Here is a 23,502-nt window from a genome sequence, read left to right as displayed (position 1 = left end):
TAAGCTATATAGCTATAGATAAGCTCGAGCAACGCCTGGATGCCTCGGAGGGACGTATTAAGGAGCTGGAGAATACCTTGGCTTCCTACACATCATACTGTACTTAGGAACATTACGCGCTATTTTAAATATTTTTTCAGTCTAAGTTTGACGATCTCGACCAGCCAGATCTCGCGCGAAGCCTATACCTGAAAAAAATCTGAAATGTATGCAGTTTGGCAAATTAATTGATGTGGACATTAAAGAATGCGACATTAGATCGGTGCATTGTGTGACCCCCGGCCCAGGAGTTCGCAGTGATCGCCGTACTAAAACTATGCACCCGGCGCGGCGTCAACGAGACTATTAAATTTATATCTACAATAACATGGTTGTATTCTCAGTGTACTTACTTGCTACTAGCATCATCTGTGGCGATATTGTGATGTGGTTGACTTTTAAATAAAAACTAGTCTATTAGTTGACAACCTCACAACGTGTTTCATTACAGGTTATGGGCTGATTACGTTTTTTTCACTGTGTTAAGTTAAAATGTTTAGTTTTTCTCGCGATAATTGTGCTAGATTTTTAACTAGGTTCGCAGATTGAGATTAACTGTTTTAGATAATCATTAATAAGTGAAATCTAAAAATGTCTTCGAATTACATAGTGAGTGTGCCTGAGTTGAAAGGGCATGAAAACTATATTGAGTGGGCTTTCCCCGCGGAGAATTTTCTAGTGATGGAAGGCATGTCTGACTGCATCAAGGCGGAGATTAAAGCATCAACAGAAGAAGCCAACGCGAAAACAAAGGCAAAGTTGATATTCAAATCAAATCAAATCAAAATCAGTTTATTCAAGTAGGTTACGAAAATGACACTTATGAATGTCAAAAAAAAAATCTTATAGAATCTACCGCTACTTCGTAAAGGATTGAGCTAATGAGAAGAAGTAGCAAGAAACTCATTGCAACTCTTTTATATCAAGATTTACAGATCATTTCAATTACAATATAATATGTGAAATGTAAAATGGTGCAACAAACACACTCAAACGTCAAACAGTCAATGTCTTACACGAGTAAGTCAAAAAATAATTGTAAATTAATACAAAAGTTATTGAGTACAGTAGCTGCATAATCCACATACACCATAAGTCAATAAAGGTATTCTGTGAGCATTTTATAAGCGATTATAAATAAATAATCATGTATATATCCATACATATACATTGATTATATACACAATAACTTTTAAGAATCTGAAACCGAGTCCCCGGCAACAGGATTACCCCGCCACCACGAGCAGCGCCCGTTCACGAGCATGACGCATGAGCCAACCATCGCCTCCCTCAACCATATTTTAGGGAAGGGGACGACCCGTCCCATGTCGCCGCCACAAGCAGTGACATTTAAGCGAGCATGATGAAACCTGTTACGAGAACTCAGCAAACAACAATAAAATAATCCTAACGCGGTGTCCTATGTGGGCGAATCAACGCGAACGCGAAGCGGCGCGGCGCGGCGCGAAAACAACAAACATTCGAAACCTATTGAAGTGGCCTACGTGACCAAACGCACGTGGGGTGCGGTGCGGAGCGGCGCGAAATGAAGCGAACGCGATCAGTTGGCTTGATATTTTCGCGCGAAGTGGACGCGTCGACCATATTTTTTTCAAGCAAAAATTAAGTAGTAATGTCGGAAGTAGAACATCTTATTATTGCTATCCAAGAACGTCCTACATTATGGGACAAAAGGAATAAAAGTTACCACAACCGTTTATTATAGCACCGCGAATGGGAGGCTGTGGCTAAAATAATTGGGACTACAAGTAAGTACAACATATTTCTTTATTATTATTACATTCTTAGCAAAGGATGTTGCTCAAAATACAGTTTAAAGTTTTCTCTTGCCTGTGCGGCTGCTCGTGATGTAGCATTGTATCTTCTTTGAGAATTATGTCTTTGTGTTTGTGACATATTTTGAAATGTTTTTCGGAAAGACATTAACTCATTCTCATTTATTGATTCAAGATCCCTTATAATATTGTGTAGTAAACATATGGCTTTGACGATATGAACTGCATTTGTAACATTCGATTCGATAGATTTATGTAGAATACTGAATTTAGAAGTTATTGAACCAAAAGAACATTCCACCACCATTCTGGCTCGAGATAAGCGATAATTATAATTATCTTTGGCGTCCCCTTTAACCGTTGATTTTTCTGGAAAAGGTCGCAATAGGTATTTCTTTAGAGGAAACGCCGCATCTCCAAGGAGCACATACGGAGCTATGATATTAGAGCCCGGTAATACTTGTTCTTTAGGTATTTTTAGTCTTCCTTGTTCTATTGCTATTCGAAAGGGGCATTCCTCAAAAACACCGGCATCGTTGTCTTTTCCATAGGAACCCACATTTATCATAACAAACTTATAATTTGCGTCAGTGACTGCTAACAACCCAATCGAAAAAAAGGATTTGTAATTATAATACATGGAACCACTCTTTTTTGGTTTTATTATGCGAATGTGCTTTCCGTCAATACATCCAATGCAATTAGGAAACTGCCATCTGTCCCATAAACATTGCGCTATGTTTTTAAAGCTATCTTCTGAAGGTTCGGGCATGTGTTTCCTAACTAATTGAGTCCATATAGCTTTGCAAACTTGTGGTACGATTGTAGAAATAGCAGATTTTGAAATTCTGAACGAGAAAGCAAGTTGGCGAAATTGTATACCTGTGGCCAAATACCTGAAATAATGCAAAATATTAAGTTATAATTCCTATTCTTTTTTCAGGTGAAATGACTAAGAAAAAATGGAAAAATTTGAGAGACACGTTTAGTAAAGAATTAAAAAAAAATCCTAAGCCACGTTCTGGGACTGACGCCGATAATGAGCCGAAGTATGGCACATGGCCACATTTTGAGGCCATGTCTTTTTGAAGAGTAGTTCTGAAACCCCGACAAACAGAAGGGAATATTATATCACAAGACTCCGAAAGCAATTCACTAGATCTGTCAGTGTATTCAGACTTGTTCAGTCAATAGCGCTAGCTGATCCGGGTCGTACGCACGTTCTTAGAAAAATGGCTTTCGACACCGAAAGAGTTATTGTGGAAGTACAGTGCCACCCTGTCATATGGGACCTGTCGGATGAACTTTATAAAGACCGGGATGCACGAACAGCGGCATGGGTAGAAATTTGCAAAGAATTGTTTGAAAATTTGAGCGACGCTGAACAAAAAACAACAGGTAAACATGTTTTACTATTATATTAATGGTAAGTATAGGTTCTTACATACTATTTGTGTTATCAATGTGTAGGTAATTACAACAAATCTACGGGTAGGTATTGATACTTATTTTAGGTACAAGGTTACTTTAGACTAAGCTAGAATTATATTACTTAATTATTATTGTGTCATGTCTCGATACCTATTATCCCTGTTTAGTTTTGTCTACTAATATACCTAAAGTAAAGGGTGTTTGTAAGGATGGCGTGATATGTCTAAATAGTCACAAAATTTGCACCATCTCACGCCTTCCTGACACACAAGTAAAGGATGGATGAACAAGTTTGCCTTTACTTCATACAGTGGGATGGAGGAAGTCTCAAAAAATACTACGATCTTGCCACGACACCTTACCATCTGTGACGAAATAATCAGCGAATTTATCGCGTACTGTATACGCTTCTCTTTGGGTGTTCCCAAATCCATAGTGAATGTCACGAATATGGCGTGGTGTTATGACGACATCGTCGACATTATTGTCATCTTGCTTAGATCTAATATAATTATGCAGAATACATATCGCTTTAATAACACTAATGGCGTTCTCTTTTGAAAGGTTTAAAGGACGATGAAGTATTCGAAATTTGTTAGCCATGATACCAAAAGTTGATTCAATATAACGTCGCGCTCTTGTTAACCTATAATTAAATATTTTTTTCTTATGGTCCAAATTGAGAGCTCGAGCATATGGCCGCATGACATAGCGAGACAGCCCAAATGCTTCATCTCCTACAATAACGTAGGGTAGTGGTACGGTTGCTGCAGTGTCGGTTGATTTATTATTGTGCAGCACGGGTAACGCTTTTGCAGGAGGTATATCCAGTAAGTTATCATTCATTTGTTGAAACAAGCGGCTTTGGGTAAAAATTTAAGAATCACATTCTTTACCCTGTACCCCTACATTTATGTAGGTAAACTCATAATTTGCGTTACACATTGCAAGTAGGACCATAGAATAATAATGCTTATAATTGTAGTAAAGTGAACCGCTGTGAGCAGGTTTTATAATACGTATATGTTTCCAGTCTATTGAACCTATACAGTTGGGAAAATTAGCTTGCGTCAAAAAACCATATGTTATCTCTTCCCATCGCGTACGTGAAAACGATGGCATGCACTCTTCCTTCAACTTTTCATTTATAATTTGACAGACTTCTTTCACTATTGTTCTGATTGTGGTTATTCCAGCTTGATACGCCAGGTGTAGGTCCATGAAAGTATGTCCGCTTGTCACATACCTGTAATATTTTTTTAATTGTTTCAGTCATAAAAGTGCAATCACGATGGAAAACTGCAAGAGATACATATATGAAAGTGAAAGCAAGTAAGAAAAAACTGAAATCTGGTGCAGGCGCTAGTACGAACAAGAAATACATTTTTTTTCAAATGTTAACTTTTTTAGATTCGAGCTCAAGTAATGAAGCAGATGAATCTATAGAAAATCAGTGTGAAGATCAAGACTCATCAACAAATGCAATAAATTATAATAGCAGCTCAGTACCCAGTATCTTGAACGGACAAATAATACAGAGCCAGAATCATCACGAAAACGTAAACGTCAAGTGTCACCAACTGCTTTAGAAAAAGAATTGTTGCAATGTGTTAAACAAAACAATTTAGATTCTAATGACGAAGACTTGAATTTTTTAAATCTTTAATCCCAACAGTTCAAAAATTTAATACATTTAAAAAATTGTTATTTCGAACCAAAGTGTTAGAAGCTTTAATCGACATCCAAAAAGAAACAGTTATTACTCTGGATGATTTACCATCAATTAATATAGGTTTATCAGAAACGCAAAATACAATACTAATAATACTAATACAAAGCACGATTGATTTAAGATCACTTAATATCGGAACAGAAACTCAAAACACAGATACAATAGAATATTAATTAGAATTATATGAGAATAAAGACTTCAAGAATATTATTAAGACTGCTTTAGTAAGTATTGGTTTTATTATTAACAAATAATACCTTTAAGGTGGATGTGTCGACTGACAGCATTGCATTGAAATATAAAATTTGATTGTGTATATTACCTAGGTGGTTAACATTAGATATAAGGTGTGATTTTGTTTAACTCTGAAAATTCTTTCAATTAATAAACTTTTTAATGTGAAAAGTATTAGTTTATCGGATTACATTTGAACTGAAGTTCTTGCAAAGTTAAAAAAAATGTTAAATTAGTATTGTATTAAAATAATTGTGCTATGTAATAAAAGTAAATATTGTACGAGTAAAAAAACTGTGATTTATGACCAAATAAATAATGTTAATTAGTAATAATAATAAATATTATACGTGTAGGTAAAAAAACTGCTTATAAAAGTGATTTTTGACCAAAGAAATAATATTAGTTATTATTAGCAAAAATAAAGATGATGAAGAACAAATTATTATTTTTTACTTACCGCAATGTTATTGCCAGCCTTTCCATTGGTGATATGACTGATGTAGATTTTACTCTTAAATTGATCACCTTCAAATATGGTTCCAGTTTCGAAAATAATTCGTCATAGATCTGTACCGATACTTTAAAATAATTGTAAAATGAATTTTCATTTTCTCTTAATATACTGAACTTTGCAACAAATTCCCCGCACAGCAACCTAGATTCAATAAACGGGCTTACTGGCTGTCGTTTCTTTTTTGCTAGTCGTCGTTGTTTTGCTACGAAATAATACAATAAGTTCTCCATGGACATGACTATACATGCACGCCGCTAAAATTGAACTAGCGACACTGCGATAGACGGTCTCCGCGACGGGTGCCCGCGACGGGTATCGTCCACGCAACCCGCCCGCGTGTCCACGCGAGTAGACACGCGACGGGTGCCCGTTGCGGTCGCCCGCTTGACGCAGTGTTGGGCCTAATACATCCATATAATCCTACATATTATGCAACACTCACCAAATACCTCTACTTACAATTTGACAATTCTGCTTAAACTTGTAATTAATATTATATTTTAACTAACAATAATCAAAAGCTCAATCCTTTAGGGTAATCTAATCAAAATCACCTTATTCAGGCAGGTCAAGGAAATGACTTTTCTTTTTATATCCTACCTCCTTTGAGGGTTGAGCTTTAATAAGAAGTGGCAAGAAACTCTTTGTGGCAATCACTCACAAATCATTTCATTTACAATATATGTAACGTGATGCAGCAATAATACTCAAATTACAAATACTCAAAAAAAATTAAAAAATGTAAATGAATACGTAAAAAACAAGAGCTATTGAGTACATTCACGGCCGACTACTACTGTATCAACAATAGTACCAGGCATGGTACAGTAGATGCATCAATTCACACACACCATAAATAAATAAAGGTATTTAGCGACCATTTTATTAGCAATAATAAAAAATATAATTTTTTTTTAATATTAAAACTATGAGGTAGTTTCCGGCTACAGGATCATCCTGCCACCGCAAGCAGCACCCGTTCACGAGCATGACGCATGGGCCAGCCATCGCCTCCCTCGACCATATTTTAGGGAAGGGAACGACCCGTCCCACGTCACCGCCACAAGCAGTGACATTTAAGCGAGCAATTATTGAGGATAGACTCAGCTCTTTAAGTACATATCAAAGACGTACATACCACTCGGGACCTGTGGATGAAATTAAAAAAACTTTTTGACGATATGATATTCAAAGTGAAAAGAAGCAAAGTTTTATATGACGAAGTAATTGTTTACTTCGTTGCTCTATCTGACATCGTGTATAGGTTTAGTGCCAATAACTTATTGTTAAAAAGTCATAAAACCAAATATATTAAATTTACCGCGCCAAATGTAAAGAAATGTAGATGCGATTTCAAATTGCAATATAGGCCCCCATATTTAAAGATTGGCGAATAGGCTTAGTTCTGCAGCATATGCGGTTAAGAAAATTAGATGGTTAACTGACATAGATATTTGACTTATTATTTTCATAGTATTATGTGTTATGGTATATTGTTATGGGGTAGTGCAGCCGATGTTAATACCATCAAAGAATCATTAAGAGAAACATTTAAAGAAATAAACATTTTGACTGTTGCTACTCAATATATTTTTGATAATGTTCTATATGTTCATAAGCAGATTTATAAGAAATTTTCTAGAAACTGTGACATTCATAATGTTAACACGAGGAACAAACATAACTTGTTATGCCTACTACTCGGTTAAGTCCAGTTAGTAAGACTATTATTGGGCGATATATATGCTTCTACAATATGATCCCAGAAAATGCAAAACAAATGTGTTACGAAATTTAAAAGAATTGTTAAAAAACGTTTATGTGGGAAAGGTTACTATAGCATTTTTTAATGACACCACAGACTGGGAATTGGACTCTTTAATTATAAATTTTTATTGTACGATATCATATTGTAATCCGTATTATATATATATAAAAAAAACCGCTAAGTTTCTTGAGCCCGTTCTTCTTAGGTCTGAGGCAGTCGTTTTGAATGGGTGGTAGTTTTTTACGTTCAATAAGTGATTTTGAATCCTATTTAGAATAAAAATGTTTGAATATGATGTATTAGGCATTTTTTGTGATTTTTCCAAAGCATTTGACTGCGTCCACCTTGAAACTTTTCTCCAACAACTAAAGCATTATGGAGTAAAAAATAGAGGCCCTAAATCTGTTAAAATCATATTTAAGCGAAAGAGTTCAGATAGTCGATGGAAATGGCAAATGGTCTTCGGGTAAACCTGTGTGAATAGGTGTTCCGCAGGGTTCTATTGTCGGTCTTTTCTTGTATCTTATATATATTAACGATCTACTGTTTGTGGCAGATGATAGCCATGGGATTGTATTGTTTGCTGATGATACTTCACTTATTTTTAAAGTGAAGCAACGTGCAGATATTGATGACGAGGTAAACAAGGCACTCTCAAAGATAGTGCGTTGGTTTAAGACGAATACTTAAGCGAATTAAACTTAAACAGTAAAAAAAAAAACAAAGTGTTTACGGTTCATTACACCAAACACAGCGAAGGTACAAACTAACGCACTTATAAATGAAATTAATTGGAAATAAATAGATTGGAACTTGTGGACACTACGGTCTTCTTGGGTATCACGTTAGATAAAAAGCTTCAGTGGGGTCCACATATTGCCCAACTAGCAGAGAGACGCAGCTCTACGGCACATGCCGTTAGAAAGATTAGAGAGTACACGAATGTTGCGACCGCTAGATTAGTGTACTTCAGTTATTTTCACAGCATCATGACGTACGATATTATACTGTGGGGTCATGCTGCTGACATTGATAAAGTATTTGCTCTGCAAAAGAGAGCTGTTCGTGCTATATATCAGCTTGGTTATAGACAGTGCCTCAAAGAAAATTTAAAGTGTGAGGTTGGAGGTGTGGAGTGTGAGGTTGGCAACCCTAGCAATGTGACGTAAAATTAACAGCTGATTTTTAATTTATTTGAAATAATTAGAAATATTGAAAATAAATCTTGATTTGTTATTGTGTGCATAAAAGTTCTAAATTATATAAAATAAGTGTGGAATATGGCAAAAAATCTCAACAAATTAATGTAACTGAGTTGTACCGGGCCAACTTTCATACTACAAAAATTCAAAAACACAAAAAACGAGGGAAGTATTTTGTTTTAATGGTTGTTAGCGTTGTAGTGCGTTGTTGTTTCGAAGCTATATATCACTTTTACATTGCTCACAGTTATGAGTTACTTTCATACTCACTACATTGGCCCTGTTTGTCTCTCTCAACTTGACAAAAACGTGGAAGCTGAGCTGAAGACCAGAACATCAATGCCGCATACTTTGCAACTGCATTATTTAATAAAGGTCCAAACCCTTGGCCAATTTTGTCTGAAAATAATATAAACCTACTTGATGCACTTGTATCCATACTTTGACTAGTTTTTAATGGGGATACACTTAGGTCTTGATAATTTTCTAATGAATGTTTATTAGTTGTGCTGGAGCAGTGGCACATATTATTATTATTATTATTATTATTTATAAAGGATTCAAAGCGTTCCATGTTTTCATTGCCTAATTTAATTAAGCAATCAGCCTGCTTTATATGTTCTGATATTTGCTCCTGCGCTGAATTATATTTTTGAGTATCTCTTGCAACACCAGAGGAATCACAGGAGTGTTGCCGGCCTTTAAGGAAGGTGTACCCGCTTTTTTCACACCGCACAAGGAAGTTCATTCCACAGCTTTGTAGTACGTGGAAGAAAGCTCCTTGTAAACCGCACTGTGTAGGACCGCCACACATCCAGATGGTGGGGATGATATCTTAGCTTGTGGCGTGTCGTGCGAAGGTGGAATTCAGCGGCAGGAATCAGGTTGAACAGCCCTTCGGAACACTCCCCGTGATAAATGCGATAGAAGACACAATGAAGCGACGGTCTCTACGCAACGCCAAGTGATCCAGCCGTTCACAGAGCACTGGGTCCCCGACAATTCGAGGTGCTTTGCGTTGCACGCGGTCAAATGGATCGAGCTGATACTGGGGTGCACCAGACCAGAGATGACAGCAATACTCCATGTGCTCCAGCTTACCGACGGTGGTAGGAAAACTAGGTTCTCCACCTTCTCGGAGGCATGTAAATGCACACCGAGCCCGTCCTCATTGCTCTATAGTAAGCCCAGTCAGGCCGCAGAGTTCTTAAAGAACTAAGTTGCTCTCAAACCATACTCTAAAACATTTATGTTTTCTTTGCTTATTGCAATTCTATATCCTCCATGAAACCTTATATGTACACTATAATAGGATCTTGCCTGTCGGATCTGGTATGTTCCTAAGGCAAATAATATTATTTCACTATATTCTAGACGGGGGAAATATAAAATGATTATTGAAATGAGCTGAAATAGTAGTAAAATCAGATGTTCTTCTATTCATGTTTATCATATTTACATAATCAGAAAGATTATTATTTAATGGAAATCGTTCCCATTAGGAAAACGTTAATAATTTGTTCAGCATCATTCCTATTTTTTAATCGAACATCGAATTTATTTAAGAGGCTTGCAGGTATACTGAACATTTGCATCATATGAGGTACATATTTATTAAAGAAATCTTGTCTCAATATTTTGTAGTCTCGTTTGAAGTAGCCATTAACTACTTCTACTACCCAACGGCATATGGTCACGCAGCGACTCCTATTTGCTTGTTCAGTGGTGAGCTCATGTTCGCCCTCAAGCAGCGAATCTGGCATATATATTTTAAAGTTGCAAGCCTCTAATAAACTAATTGAATCTCTAAATCCCCTGTCTAGAATAAAAATATCATTGTTTTGAAAGTATTGTCTGAGAAAAGAGTTTTCATCTCTGAAAAGAGACTTCATTATATCTGCATCAGATGTGGTAGCTTTGTATGCGCCAAAGCAATCTACAATATTGCCACCAGGAGCCACCAGCAAAAATGGTTTTAACAAGTTTTTATATTTACGTAATGAATATGTGTCCTTTTGGAACATATAATTTGAACTTTTATTTATATAAATGTAGGTGCCATCACATTGTATGTTCATTATTTTCACTAGAAATTGCATTTGGTATCATCAAATTATGTTGCAACAATTGCTGTCGAGATATGTGTTGCAGTCCCAGATTTCTAGGAACAAATCCTGCACTAATATTTCTCTAACTGAGTCCATTAGTCTTTCTAAGGTTCGCTTTGGAACCATTAATAATTGGGATAAGCAGTCATCTGAGTCACCAGTTCTCATCTTTATTAAAAGTGCTCCTAAGCCCAAAATGCCTCTATGTGCTTCAATGAGACGAGGAATTCCATATAATATCAGCTCAAATTGAGCTTTACTCATTCCAAACCAGTAATGAAATAAATTCTCATCAATACTTTGAATAGTTTCCATACTTGAAAAATCTAAAAATGTATTAGAAGCATTTATAAGAGAAAAAGCATGTTCTGTTTGTTGAGCCGTAAATGTACTTAAACTATTTTCTGAATTGTACAGCATATCCCAATCTGTGCGCAACGCATTAACTTCACATTTAGCACTGAACACACTAGAAACGTCCCGTCACTTGCCGCCGTCCCCGGCACCACCGACACCGTCAACACAATGAGCGTCCCGCTCCGCAGCCTCTAATGACAATGACAGTGTCAAGGCTTTTTCAAAGTCTTTTTTATTTTCAGGAAACAGGCGTCTGATTCCATCACTCAATAACCCACATACCAGCTGATCACGTAAATTTTTATTAAATGCAGTCCCAAATTCACAATATCTCGCCATTTTTTTAACTGTGCCACGTCCTGAGCCACTGATTCGCCGTTACTTTGCTTACACTGGCGAAACCTATACCGTTCCGCTAAAAACGACAGTTGGGTTGCAAAAACTTGTGCATAATATCTTTAATTTCATTATATTTCTTGTCACAAGGTTTAGCAGGACTACATAGATTGACCATCAACTCATAAGCCGCTTCACCCACTATCGATATAAGCGTCGGCACTTTCAACTCATCCCTAATTGAGTTTGCCGCTGATTTTCCACATCAAACTCATCGTGCCTTGGTCCCGCCGCCATGATGGATTTACACAAAACTCCTCCTCCAAAACTATTAACGAACTCTCGGTACAAAGTAGAACAAGAATGAACTTACTGAAATACGAGTATGTAACCTACCTACATATCAGTACTAAATGTATGTTCAATGCAAATACGAGCATTTATAGCCAAGTAATATTTATGCTGGCTCAGAGTTGTTGCTCTTAAAGGGTCAGAGATCCTATGTAGATCTCTGTTTTGACAGCCAGAAAAAACACAGTGTGCTGCAGTATAAGCCGCTCGTTTATAATGTGGTAAACTAATTAATGTAGGTTCATCACCATGCTCGTCAATGTTAGGGGGGCTTTGAGGTTCTTGGGGTGGAGGCTCTAGCTCTGGCTCCAGCTCTGGTTCCAGCTCTGGCTCTGGCACTGGTTGTGCTTGCTCAATATCTTGTTGCATATTGCGCATTGCAGCCCTTTTGAGTCTAAACCAACATGCATGACAGACATAGTCTGATGAGGTTGCCTGAAACAAAAATTCAACAATTATAACAAATGTTTGGATTTCATTATCATTATACACAAACAAATGAACCAGCTGCTACAAAACAAGTTTAGATTAGAGTGATTAATTAAATAAATATCCCTAGACAATTGAACACGGTCGCCACATTCCAAACTATGCAGAACATACTTATATACTTCTAAAAACATACATATTATAGACTATTACATCTAGACAGAGAACAAATACTTATGCCCATCACACTATTTGTCTCAGGAGGTTAAAAGGGACTTAGGTATGCTTTTTTCGATATTTATTGACTTCTTACTTCCCTTCTTAGTCTTCTTCTTTCTCAGCTTAGTCTTCTTGATGTGGGGCTGACAATCGTCTTTATCTGATTCACCTGATGTTCACTCCAACTTCCTGAATCTTCAGATGGAAAAACTTCATTTAGTAGATTATCGTCAGCATCGTCACCAAGAAAATCTAAGTAAGCTTTATTAAAGTTAGTTTAAGCTTTATTAAAGCTAGTTTGTTTTTTAGTAATAATATCTGGAGTAGGAGATGGACTTTGTGAGTTACGTGAGATCTTCGTGGGAATCGATGCCTGTTCCAGGAGCAGGTGACGTACTTCGTGGTACGCTTATAGCGCGATCCTTGTAGAAACTGGTGTTTTGTTCCAGGAGCAGGTGACGTGCTTTGGTGGACGCTGTCAGCGCGATCCTTGTAGAAACTGGTGTTTTGTGTCAGAAGCAGGTGAGGTGCTTCGTTGGACGATTGCAGCGCCATCTTTGCAGGAACCGGTGTTCATGTCAGGAGCAGGCGACGTACTTCGTTGGACGGTTGCAGCGTGAGCCTTGCGGAGACCGGTGTTTGTTGCAGGAGCAGGTGACGTATTTCGTGGGACGCTTACAGCACGATCCTTGTGGAAACCGGTGTTTGTTCCAGAAACAAAACTCAATTTTGACTGTTTTACCTTTCGTACAAATTTTACAACTGGTATTTTGTCATCAATCGATAAAAATCTACCTACGAAATGTTTGACACTTTTTTTCGTTGTGAACTGAACTACAAGCCAGTCTTCTTTTTTTTAATTATAACGAACTTTCATCATAAAATTTTATGTCGTTAAATCCAAAAGGCAATTTTGCGTCTGGGTCAATGTTTTCTTCGTCTTCTTGCAGTGTCAGGCATTGTTCTATGTATTCGTCCATATTTTTATATTCAGAATCGGTGTCTACAGTCTTAAACTCTGTTTCGCTAGTGGAACTTTCTGTTTCGGTACATAACGTAAATTTAGATTTCTTTTTTATACTTTGATGTGACTTAATAATCTTCTTTTGGTTACAATCCATTTTATCAGCACTTTTTTAACTTGAATTTAAATCTGTTTTTTAGTCTCACTCGTCTCTCCACTTATATTTTTTTTTCTGATTATATGCATTTGTTTCCTTAAGTATTGTACCTTGATTATTGCTTTTCACTTTCTTCCTTCGTAGTCTGTGTGTTTCAATCTCAATTTTAGTTTTATTTTGAATCAAAGACTCCGCCATTACTTCAGCCCTTATTGCAACCCGTTTATTCTTTATTTTGGCATTAGTTCGTGAGCTTTGTTGAACCTTTTGAAGAAAGAGGTCTTCAAAACTGTAGGGGTAGTTAACTACCTCATTAGAAATAACCTTAATTTTAGACTCCGCACTAATTATGGGTTTTGTTTGAATATTAGATAGGCAAATCCGTATATCATATTAGTTGTTTGCCACAAATGATGACGCCTGCTATTCATGCCTTGTCACATCTACTGTTCAGTCCATTCAAATTTGATATTTTTTCTACATAGTTTATTTAAACAATTTTATTCAATTAACAGGTTGCCTGCAAAATGTTTTTTGGACTTCCTGTAGTAATTAAATATAGCGACAAAACGTCTGACTTCATAAACATTAGTCGGTCTTAGACAATTTTGAATACATTTAATTTTTTCTGGGTCAAGGAATATTCCTTCAGACTATATGGTATGACCTAAAATAATTCAGTGTTTAGGAATTGACATTTACCTGGATTTAATTTAAGATTGACTTTACGTAAACGTTTAAAAAATCTCAATTAAGTTTTTATTACGTGACTCTTAATTTCGTCCATAACAAATACAATCATCTAAATATATTTATATAGTTGAGGCCTGACATGACCCTAGAGAAAGCACTGGGACTCGTCTTCAATCCCATCGGTAGGCGCTCCATTTGATATTGTCCTGTACTCGTAGTGAATGATTTGATCGGTCTGGACTCTGGTTTTAATGAGCATTGATAATATGACTGACTGAGATCTAAATGTGAGTAGTAAATAGCACCTGATAATAAATCTAGAATGTTGGTAATGTTTGGTAATGGAAATTAGTCATCTTGTATTACTGCATTTAACTTCCTGTAATCGATTGCTAAACACCACTTTTTATTGTTATTTACATGTTTGATGATAACATCATTGAACCATTCACTTTGTGAGGGTTCAATGATGTTATCATCAAACATTTGTTTAATCTGTTTTTCTACTTCTGGTTTCAAACTATATGGTAGTCTATATGGCTCAACATATACAGGGCCTATATTTTGTTTCAAATTAATTGTTTGTTCACCTAAGTTGGTAGTAGTAAGCTTATCGCCCGGTAAATGGAATATGTCAGCATACTTTCAACAAATACTCGATATACTTTTCCGTTCGCTAGTACCTAAATGATCAAGTTTCAAAGACTACAACAATGTTTTTGCACGTGTGTAATTAGAAGTACATTTGTCAAACAAACAAACATTGTATTGTTTTAAAGGCAATAATTCGGGTTGAAAAACTGAAATAACTATTTCCTTGTCGCTAGTATTCATCATCCTGATAGGTATAATGCTATTTTTAGGTTTCACTATCAATCCAGTCAAAACTATTTTTTTTTGCAACTCTTTCCGCACAATCACATTGTCTTCTCTCACATCTGAAATTAACTTTATGTAATGAATAGTTTCACATCGTGCCGGTATTGTTATATATTCAGTACCTACATAGTTTGGGTGTGGTATATCTCTCTCGGCAGTCTCTCGCCGGCTGCCGAGAGATATATGGATAGAGATATCGCACGATGCCTTTATCTCGGTCCCCTGTCGTTTCGCAAGCGAATACAAATCGCAACGCGCCACCTGCGGATACAGCCACGGACGTGCAGTGTTCTGGATGTAAAGTGATTATGACTGAACTACTTGCATTCCTCGATAATAAAGTTGATGTTCTACCCGAGACGGCGATTTTAGAGACATGCATGACTGCATACACCATAAACGAAAATGAAGAAGCTTGTAGTGTTGCTTTGAAATTGTTGGCACCGCACAATAAATTTTTTAAGAAGAAAAAGCGGCGGAGAATAGAAAAGCATGCAGAAAATGATTAAGTTGATAAAAGAGTGCGACCCTGACTGTCTGCCTATTTTTGTGGCAAAAGATCTAAACAATATCCCACCTGTCTCTCTTAATTATATTGACTCGATATCGTTTCTAAAAGAAAGCGATTTTACGGAATGACGTGGCTATAATTAAAGCTGAAAAGTGGACAAGTTCATCAAAAGAAATGGAAGAAATAAAATCAGATTTTGAGGAAGTGAAATCCATAGTGAATTCATTAAATAATAAAGAAAGTTCCACTTGCGAAAGTAAGTTCAACAAAATAGTATGCAAAATAGCGCATCGCAATCAGTTGCTCACAGTCACAAGACACAAAGGCGTAATAATACGAAAAAGCCGTCAAACCAGTTGTTTGATGGGAAACACGTGGTAATACTAAGCCCCTGTTACAGTGGTTCGGATTATATCAACTATCCCGGAACTTACAGCATTGTACTGTTAGCTTTGGTTGATGGTGACTATAATTTCACATTTGTGGATTGCGGATGTCAAGGCAGAATAAGTTATCACCACACACCGCCACAGATGTGTCTGTGCTATCACGGGCGAGGCCGGTCCCACAGCTGGTCTGCGTGCGTCCGCAATTTTTCGGACCATGGGACCCAAGCTTAAGAAGGATGATGGTGAATATTGAGTTGATAAGTATATGTAAACCCAATATAACTTTCAATAACCTCATAAATTCCATACCAAAAATAATTCCAAAAGAAAAAACGATCATAGGTATAATGTTTGGTACTAACTCTCATAATATTAGAAATAAGGACCTAATTAAAAATATAGAAAAATTTATTAATATTTCCAATAACACAAAATCTAAAGTGATGATGTGTACATTTCCATACTCCTCGGATTTGACACAGGAGCAAAATAGAAAAATATTTAAACTTTGTATAATGCGACATTGCACAACAATGAAAATTTAATTTTATTTGACACAAATAAATTCATTAATTATAAACTGAAAATAACAAATGGTAACCTATACCTACCATTTAGAGTTAAGCGACAGCTAGCTACTTTAGTAGCTTATAGTCTTTTAGTCAACAAACTACTTCCTCTGTAGTATTATTTAATAAACATGCCTCTATTGGGCAAAATTGTAAAATAATCGACATACAAGCCTCTATTGGGGAATGTATTAGTACTAATGTACAAAAATATAACAATGAAGATTTTTCTCCAATTAAGTTATTTGACAAGGGAGGACAACTCTTGCAATATCATACAAAATAGGCAACATTCACCAAATATAAATTTTACTGCTATAGATAATCATAATATAAAGCTCATAAATATTGTTCACCAGAATATACAAGGAATCTCAAGTAAGGAATTAGAAATTGAACTGTTTTTGAGCTGCTGTAATATAGATATATTATGAATTACAGAACATTGGCGTAAGAGTCATCAGCTCTAGTTTAGTTTTAGAGAACATAAAGTAGTCAGTTCGTTTTGTAGAAGTAGGGCAATACATGGAGGTTCCCTAATTATTATTAATAATAGATTAAAATGTAAAAATAGAAGAGATATTGTTAATCTCTCTATAGAACAACTAATTGAGATAGCTTGTATAGAACTAGAGCAATTTATTATTGTAAGTGTATACCGCCCCCCCACTGCATCATATGAACAATTCCAACATAGAATGAAGGAGGTACTATCAAAATTTAGCAAAACTAGCAAGTCAATTATAGTGTGTGGAGATTTTAATATAAACTTGCTTGAACCTTCGGCAATTGTACTAGCCTTAAAAATTTATTTCAAAGTTTTAATTTGTTCAATGTATTTTGGGAACCTACTAGAATCACTTCTACAACAGCAACCTGTTTAGATAATATTTTTACAGATGTTACTATTACTAGTAAACTCATAATTAATAATCTTCAGTCCGACCATAGTGGGCAACTTATAAAAGTAAATACAAGATTGGACAATGTCAGACCAAAAAAGGTGACGATTATACCAGTTACGGGTAGCCGTCTTGAGAGGTTTAGAAATAATTTGGTAAATACGATACCATTTTTACACTGTGGCGAAACTGCAAATTTTCACTACAACTTAGTCTTCAATTCCTTCTGTGAGGAATTTGACAGGATTTTTACTCCAGTAACGGTGACAGTAAACAACATAGTTTTAATGATTGGGCAACAATGGGTATCCACAAAAGTCGTAAACGCTTATATGACGTTTATTATGAGAAACATTACAATAATAGTGAAGAATTTAAAATATATGTAAAAAAATACTACAAGCTCTTTAAAGTAGTATGTCATGAATAAAAGTGACTTGGAGTGTAATTAACAATGAAACTGGTAGATCGAATTGCCGTAACACCTCTATCTGTTTAAATATTAATAATCGCGTTATAAATTCGGAAATAGAAATTGCAAATGAATTTGATAAATACTTCTCCGAAATCCTGATTGTCACGACCAAAGACCTTAACTCTTCGCCAAAAGCAGCATATGATATGCTTAAATTACACGTACCGGTATCTTCCACTGATTTGAAATTTAAGTATGTTACAGGTAGCGATATAATAAAAATCTTCAAATTAATTAACCTAAAAAATACAAAAGACCTATGGGGCCATTCGACTTATATTGTAAAATACATACTTGACATTATAGCACCTGAATTAGCAATAATATTTAATGAATGCATAGATGAGGGTGTGTTCCCTGACCTCATGAAATACAGCAAAGTTATACCTTTGTTTAAGTCGGGCAGTTCTTTTGACCCTGCTAATTTCAAACCTATTTCAGTGCTGCCTGTTTTTAGTAAAATTTTTGAAAAACTTTTGCTTTAACAGCTACAAATGCATTTTTGTATATTAATGAACAAAAATCAGTTTGGTTTCACTAGGGGCTTATCAACAATTAATGCGGGTACTAGACTCATTGAGCACATCTTTGACGCCTGGGAAGAGTCACAGGATGCATTGGGCATTTTTTGTGATTTGTCAAAAGCATTTGACTACGTCCACCATGAAACTTTACTCCTAAAACTAAAGCATTATGGAGTGAAAAATAGAGCCCTAAATCTGTTAAAATCATATTTAAGCGAAAGAGTTCAGATAGTCGATGTAAATGGCAAACGGTCTTCGGGTAAACCTGTGGAAATAGGTGTTCCACAGGGTTCTATTCTCGGTCCTTTCTTGTTTCTTATATATTTTAACGATCTACCGTTTGTGGTAGATGATAGCCATGAGATTGTATTGTTTGCTGATGATACTTCACTTATTTTTAAAGTGAAGTGACGTGCGGATATTGATGACGAGGTAAGCAATGCACTCTCAAAGATAGTGCGTTGGTTTGAGACGAATAATCTGCACTTAAACAGTAAAAAAACAAAGTGTTTACGGTTCATTACACCAAACACAGCGGAGATACAAACCAACGTACTTATAAATGACCAGAGATTGGAACTTGTGGACACTACGGTCTTCTTGGGTATCACGTTAGATAAAAAGCTTCAGTGGGATCCACATATTGCCCATCAGTAAGAAAGATTAGAGAGTACACGAATGTTGCGACCGCTAGATTAGTGTACTTCAGCTATTTTCACAGCATCATGACGTACGGTATATTACTATGGGGTCATGCTGCTGACATTCATATAGTGTTTGCTCTGCAAAAGAGAGCTGTTCGTGCTATATATCAGCTTGGTTATAGACAGTCTCTCAAAGAAAAATTTAAAGAAATAAATATTATGACTGTTCATTGTCAGTACATTTATGAAAATTTAATATATGTTCACAAAAATCGTCACCTTTTTGCTCTTAATAGTGATTTTCATTATTATAACACTAGAAATAAGGGATTGCTTGTAACTAATTCTAGTAGGCTTCATAAGATACATAATAGCTTTAAAGGTAAATGTATACACTTCTATAATAAAGTCCCAGCCACTGTTCAGGCATTATCTATAAATAAATTTAAATGTTTTATAAAAAAAATGGCTCTGTCGTAAATCCTATTACTCTGTAGCACGTATTCTACTCCTACGACTTCTCGATGACTACCCCTGGCTGAGCTAGGGATGCTATGATATTTGTTTGAAGCGAAGTAAGAATGAAAGATTGAGTCAGAGATGAAAGGTTGAATTTACTACTAATTAAAAGAAATACTTTACAAAATGTAGAATGAAATGAGCGTCTATACAAAGCAAAAATAAAGCAAGCGGAAAGCTGTGAGCGCGAGGTAAATAAATGTGCAGAATGCGTGGCGCGGGCGATCGCCTCTGGTATTTATGCGACGCGCGGGGCGCGGGCGCGGGAGGCCTAGCTGTGGCGGCGGGCGCAGGGCCCGCGGTGTGCGGCGGGAGCGCGGGCGCGGGGACGCGCACGCGATGCAGCCGGTTCGCAGCTCGCACCACCCGTGACGTAGGCTGTCGTCATAGATCGTACGATGTGGCGTGATGTCGTGTGGTCCAAGAACATAAGCGGCGGTGCGGAAGTAAGTAGCGGATTTGGCCGCTACAAGTACTCCCCCACTGAGACCGTGACTACGGGTGATAGTAGTCGGGAAACTTGACTCTTCGTCCACTTCTTGTAGTTCTGATGTGTTCTTCTTCCGTAGTTTCCTTTTGTGTAGGTACAGTCTGTGTTTGTGTGTCTTTTCCTGATAAGTTGTCATCTGCGATATATGCTGGTTTGAGACGGTCGATCGTTACTGTTGACGTCTTACCCTGGACTTCTATGTCAAATGACTTGGAGCCCCGACGTAGTACCTTGTAGGGTCCGGTGTACGGGGCTTGTAGCGGCCGTTTTACAGGACCCTGGCGCAGGAACACGTGAGTGGAGTGCTGTAGGTCTTTGGGCACGTAGAATGTACGTTGTCCGTGCCATGACGTAGATGTTGGTGACAGCTTAGTGATGTGCTGTTTCAGTCTGCTGGCGAAGTCGGTAACGTCGATGTGGTCGTCCCGTATGGGCTGAAGGAACTGTCCAGGTAAGCGGAGTGGCTCGCCGTAGACTAATTCCGCGGTAGACGCCTGCAGGTCATCTTTGCACGCGCTGCGTATGCCCAGCAGCACGAGAGGTAATGCCTCCGTCCATTGAGCACTGGTGTGGCAGGTTATAGCGGCCTTGAGCTGACGGTGTAGCCTCTCTACGAGGCCATTTGCTGCGGGATGATAAGCTGTTGTGGTGCGGTGGTCGGCGCCTACCAGCGCGGCGACCCTCTTGAACAGCTGGCTGTCAAACTGGCGGCCGCGGTCGGTTATGATGCTCTCGGGGCAACCGAACCGCGCAATCCACCCAGTTACGAAGGCGGCAGCGCAGGATTCTGCAGTGATGTCCTGCAAGGGCATGGCCTCCGGCCATCGAGTGAAGCGGTCGATCATGGTGAGGCAGTACCTGTGACCAACAGAAGAAGGTAAGGGACCTATTATGTCCATATGGACCTGACGGAAGCGAGCTGAAGGCATTGTGAACTTTGCTAATGGAGCTGATGTGTGGCGAGATATTTTACTGCGCTGACATTGTTGACACTCTTTGGCCCATTGTCGACAGTCCTTCTTAATACCCGGCCAAACGAAGCGTTGTGCTACCAATTGCGCTGTGGCTTTTGCTCCGGGATGACTTAGACTATGTAACGTGTTGAATACCTGACGTCGGAAAGCTGAAGTAACAAAAGGTCTGGTGTATTGAGTAGAAGTGTCGCAGAATACCTGAATATCAGAGTTCTCTAGCATGACCTTTTCTAATTTTAGGCCTGACCCACTTACGAGTAAGTTTTGAAGTTCAGCATCAGAATCCTGGGCACGGGCGAGGGACTGGTAATCTAGGGGCGTTGTCATCTCTTCAACCCGAGACATGCTGTCAGCTACTGTGTTGTCCCTCCCAGGGATATACCTGATATCAGTGCTGAATTGACTGATGAAGTCCAAGTACCGGAACTGACGAGGTGAGCAGCTGTCACGTTGAGTGCTGAATGCAAACGTAATGGGCTTGTGGTCAGTGTAGATGGTGAATGTCCTCGCTTCAACCATGTATCTGAAATAACGAATCGCTTCATAAATCGCCAATAATTCCCTGTCGTAAGGGCTGTACTTTTTTTGGGAAGGGCTGAGTTTTCTGGAGAAAAAAGCGAGGGGTTGCCAGGTGTTTCCCTTACTTTGCTGCAGTACGGCTCCAATAGCGTGGTCCGAAGCGTCAGTCTGTATCGCCAGCTCTGCTGTGGTATCTGGATGTGCTAGGAGTGTGGCATGGGAAAGACTAGACTTACATCTTTTAAATGCTTCTAGCAGCTCTAGAGTCATGTTGACTGGGTGTGATCCTTTGGTTTTCGGTCCAGCTAGTAAGGCATTAAGCGGTGCTTGTATTGCTGCTGCTCCAGGAATGAATCTTCGGTAGAAGTTGATGACTCCTAGGAATCGCCTCAACTCCTTTACCGTCTTGGGTGGCGGGTAGTCTTGAACTGCCTGGACCTTCTCCTCCAAAGGTTTAACGCCTGCTGCGGACACTGTGAAGCCAAGAAAAGTTACTTCATCCTTACCAAATACACATTTCGCTGTGTTTATCAGTATGCCGTAATCTGTCAAACGTTGAAATAGCTGGCGAAGGTGTTGCTGGTGCTGTAATGGAGATTCAGAGAAGATTAGGATGTCATCAATGTACCCAAAACAGAAGTCTAGGTCTCTAAGTGCTTCATCCATAAAACGTTGGAAAGATTGTGCAGCATTACGAAGTCCGAATGTCATGTAAGGGAATTCAAATAATCCGAAAGGCGTGGTAATGGCAGTCTTAGGAATATCGTCAGCATGGACTGGGATCTGATTATATGCTTTAACGAGGTCCACCGTAGAAAAGACTTTTTTGCCTGCCAGCTGGTGCGCAAAGTCCTGGATGTGCCGCACAGGGTATCGGTCTGGAATAGTGCGAGCGTTCAATGCTCTGTAATCCCCACAAGGTCTCCAGCCGTCGTTTTTCTTACGTGCTAGGTGCAGTGCTGAGGACCAGGGGCTCTCTGATCTCCGAGCTGTACCATTTTGTACCATCTCTTCCAACTCCTTTTTGGCAATGGTGAGTCTCTCCGGATCTAACCGACGAGGGCGGCAAAATACTGGTGGGCCAGGCGTCGTCCTAATATGGTGAACCGTGTTGTGTTTTGGTTCACTTGGCTTACCAGCTGGGCGTGTAATGTTCGGAAACTCTCGTACAATGTCGTTATACAACGAGTCCCCTGGCGATGTTGTACGTACTGATGAGATGTCCTCCTTGTGGTGCTGGCGTGGTACGGCGACGGACAGTGACGTTACCCCATCGACCAGGCGGTGATTGCGGCAGTCGACGAGCAGGTTATAAAAGCTAAGGAAGTCGACGCCAATGATTGGTTTGGAGACGTCTGCCACCACGAAGCGCCAACTGAATACGCGGCGCAACCCTAGGTTGAGTTGTAAGTGAACGTACCCAAATGTTGATATCACCGTACCGTTTGCTGCAAAGAGCTCGTACTGCGTCTTCGTGCGATGTTCTTGAATGCGAGAACGTGGATAAACGCATAAGTCAGACCCTGTGTCGATAAGGTATTGTACTTTTGTGTTAAGGTCGGTGATAAAAAGGCGGCCTGATGATGTAGGGCAGACGTGTTCGGCCACTAGTGGCTGCCCTTGGCATTTCCCGAACGAAATGTGCAGGGCTTGACACACTTCTTTGCGTTCGAGCCAAATTGGAAATGATACCAGCATTGTGTATCGTCTTCTGGTTGCTGTCGGTATCGGGAATTAGAGCGGGATCGTGACGTGCGGTATTCGTTCCTAAAGT

Source organism: Leptidea sinapis, chromosome 29, assembly GCF_905404315.1.
Source record: "Leptidea sinapis chromosome 29, ilLepSina1.1, whole genome shotgun sequence".
In the NCBI taxonomy this organism is placed as follows: domain Eukaryota; kingdom Metazoa; phylum Arthropoda; class Insecta; order Lepidoptera; family Pieridae; genus Leptidea; species Leptidea sinapis.
This window is presented reverse-complemented; position numbering follows the sequence as displayed.